We start from the raw sequence: 4,092 nt of genomic DNA on the forward strand, positions 1-4,092 counted from the left end.
CTCCAGTACTTTGGCTACCTCATGCGAAGAGTTGACTCATTGGAAAAGACTCTGATGCTGGGAGGGATTGAGGGCAGGAGGAGAAGGGAATGCCAGAGGATGAGATGGCTGGATGGCATCACTGACTTCGATGGACATTGAGTCTGAGTGAACTCCAGAAATTGGTGATGGACAGGGAGGCCTGGCATGCTGCGATTCATGGGGTCGTAAGGAGTCGGACATGACTGAGCGACTGAACTGAACTGAACTGAAATAGGATATAAGGGAAGATCAACAGACCCACACATAGGCTTTTGAGGGCCAAGGTCTGAAGAAAGAATTGGGACATTCCTATCAATTATCCATTTCCTTGTATATTCTCATATTCATAACCCATGAAGTGGGCAGAGAGTGGTTCTAACCATGAGTGGTTAGAGAAAAGAAGCCCCTGGGTTCAAATCCTGCTGTCCCTGCTCTGTAAATCTGAACTAAAAATTTCTGAGCCTCAGCCCTCTTGTCTTTAAAATGGGGATTGTATCAGTACTTACCTTATAGTATTCTTAGAAGAAATAAGTCAGATTCTGCATATAATGTGCTTCTACTGCCTAGCACATCATAAATACTCAATAAATGTTAGCTGTTAATATTTAGTCATTCTTTCTTTCAACAAATATTTGCTTAGCCTCACCTGTACTCTATGGGATTGGTAGAGATGTCTTGGATGACCCAGGAAGGGGATAAGATAAAATTCTGAGGTCAAAGGTTTTAACTACAAAGCCTCTTGCTGTGAAATGTGTTGACTGGTGAGAATTTTTGAGAGATAGGACTGCAGAACTTATCTAACGTGTAGAGATAGATCAGGAGAAAGGGGGACCCAGGGTCCACTGGGAACAGGCTAGGATGCACCCAGACGTAAGGCCTTTCAGCCTGGATTGTGAATTGTGTTCCTGTAGGCCGTCTAGGATCAACAAAATAAAACAAGACAAGACAAAACAAAATCTAGTGCTTTTCTGCTGCTCAGGATCAAAGTAGGGATCTCTGTCTCAGAGAGCAGTGTTTAGACTTTGTCCCTGGGGAACTGGCTAGAGCTGAGTTGAATGAGATGGAAAGAGTTTGGACCATAAAACAAGGTGCCTGAGTTAGCAGATTAGCTTCTGTGAATAAATCATCTGGATATTACATCAGAGCTCAAACAAACGTTCAGTGTCTTGAAACTGACACTTTAAATTACCCTGGAAAAAGAAAGAGGAAAAGAATTGAATGGAGACCAGGGAGCCCATCAAAACCTTTTTAAAACTCCAGATAAGGCAAAATATTTTAAAATTTTATTTTTGTTGAAGTATAATTGGTTTGCAATGTTGTGTTAGTTTCAAATATAAAGCAAAGTGATTCAGTTTTACATATATCTATTTAGTGTTTTTCAGCTTTTTTCCCCCTTATAGGTTAATTACAAAATATTGAGTATGGTTCTCAGTGCAATACAATAGGTCCTTGTTGGTTATCTATTTTATATATAATAGTGCATATACGTTAATTCCCAAATCCTAATTTATCCTCCACGCCCCTCCCCCCTTTGGTAACCATAAGTTTGTTTTCTGTGTCTTTGGATCTGTTTCTGTTTCGTATATAAGTTTATTTATATTGCTCTCTCTCTCTTTTTTTTTTAATTCCCCATGAAAGTGATATCATATGATATTTGTCTTTCTTCACTTAGTACGATAATCTCTAGGTTCATCCATCTTGCTGCAAATGGCATTATTTCATTCTTTTTATGGCATTCATTCATTCTTTTATGACTGAGTCATATTCCATTACTCAGTAATACTTTGTAAAAATTTGGGGTTTGGAACTAAAATGATCATATAACCAGCTGTCACTCATGTAGCATGCGTCGCATGCTACATTCTGCATCAAGAGCTCAATGCACCATTATTTCATTTTATTATTATTTTTTAATTACAGGGAGTTTTTAGAGCAGTTTTAGGCTCCCTGCCTAATTGTAAGGAAGATGCCTGCACTTTCTGTATACTCCCTGCCCCCACTCAGACATGGCCTCCCTCATTATCAACAACACTCCCCAGAATAGTACATCTCTACCAAGGATTAACCTACACTGATGCATACCACACTGGTGCATACAAACCCAAAGTCTGTACTTTGCCTTGGGACTCACTCTTGGTGTTGTGCTTTCTATGGTTTGGATGGATGTGTAATGACATATATCCATCATTGTGGTATCATGCAGAATATTTTCACAGCTCTAAAAATTCTCTGTGTTCCATCTATTCATCCTCCCCCTCCCAATCCCTTACCCCACAACTCTGATATTTTTGCTATCTTCATTGTTTTGCTTGATCCAGAATGTCACATAGTTGGAGTCCTACAGAATGTAGCCCTTTCGGGTTAGTTTTCTCCACTTAGTAATAGGCATTTAAGTTTCTGCCGTATCTTTTCATGGTTTCTTAGCCCATTTCTCTTTAGTACTGAATAATACCCATTATCTGGAGGTCCCACACTCTATTTATCCATCCACCTACATAATGACATCTTGGTTGCTTCCATGTTTATACGATTATGAACAAAGCTGCTATAAACATCTGTGTGTAGGTTTTCGTGTGCACATAAGTTTTCAGCTGCTTTGAGTAAATATCAGGGAGCACCATCACCATTCTTTGATTTATTTACTTATGCCTGCGCTGGCTGTTTGTTGCTATGAATGAGCTTTCTCTAGCTGTGGCAAGTGGGAGCTACTCTCTAGTTGCGGTGCCCCAGCTTCTCACTGTGGTGGCTTCTCCTGTTGCCAAGCACGGTCTCTAGGACTTCAGTATTTGTGACACAGGTTTAGTTGCCCTGCAGCATGAGGAATCTTCTAGGGCCAATGATCAAACCCGTGTCCCCTGCACTGACAGGTAGATTTACCCACTGGACCACCAGGGAAGTCCCTATTCTTTCATTTTAATTCCTTCAGTGGCTCTGTGGTATGATCATATTTATCCCTGTTTCACAGATGAGAAAACTAAGGTTCAGAGAAGTCCTGATTTACCTAAAGACAAGTTACAAGTCGAAGTCAAGACAAGACATGGTCTTGTCTATTTGATGGATCAGGAGTCAGATGACAATACACAGCCTTGACGAACTCCTTTTCCAGTCCAGTCTGGTGTTCCATGTCCAGTTCTAACTGTTGCTTCCTGACCTGCATACAGGTTTCTCAAGAGGCAGGTCAGGTGGTCTGGTATTCCCATCTCTTGCAGAATTTTCCACAGTTTCTTGTGATCCACACAGTCAAAGGCTTTGGCATAGTCAATAAAGCAGAAATAGATGTTTTTCTGGAACTCTTGCTTTTTTGATGATCCAGTGGATGTTGGCAATTTGATCTCTGGTTCCTCTGCCTTTTCTAAAACCAGCTTGAACATCTGGAAGTTCACGGTTCGCATATTGCTGAAGCCTGGCTTGGAGAATTTTGAGCATTACTTTACTACAATGTGAGATGAGTGCAATTGTGCAGTAGTTCGAGCATTCTTTGGCATTGCCTTTCTTTGGGATTGGAATGAAAACTGACCTTTTCCAGTCCTGTGGCCACTGCTGAGTTTTCCAAATTTGCTGGCATATTGAGTGCAGAACTTTCACAGCATCATCTTTCAGGATTTGAAATAGCTCAACTGGAATGCCGTCACCTCCACTAGCTTTGTTCGTAGTGATGCTTTCTAAGGCCCACTTGACTTCACATTCCAGGATGTCTGGCTCTAGGTGAGTGATCACACCATCGTGATTATCTGGGTCATGAAGATCTTTTTTGTACAGTTCTTCTGTGTATTCTTGCCACCTCTTCTTAATATCTTCTGCTTCTATTAGGTCCATTCCATTTCTGTCCTTTATAGAGCCCATCTTTGCATGAAATGTTCCCTTGGTATCTCTCATTTTCTTGAAGAGATCTCTAGTCTTTCCCATTCTGTTGTTTTCCTCTATTTCTTTGCATTAATTGCTGAGGAATCACTCTTCTTGCTATTCTTTGAAACTCTGCATTCAGATGCTTATATCTTTCCTTTTCTCCTTTGCTTTTCACTTCTCTTTTTTTCACAGCTATTTGTAAGGCCTCCCCAGACAGCCATTTTG

Source organism: Bison bison, unplaced genomic scaffold (genome assembly GCF_000754665.1).
Source record: "Bison bison bison isolate TAMUID 2011002044 unplaced genomic scaffold, Bison_UMD1.0 scf7180017864199, whole genome shotgun sequence".
Lineage (NCBI taxonomy): Eukaryota > Metazoa > Chordata > Mammalia > Artiodactyla > Bovidae > Bison > Bison bison.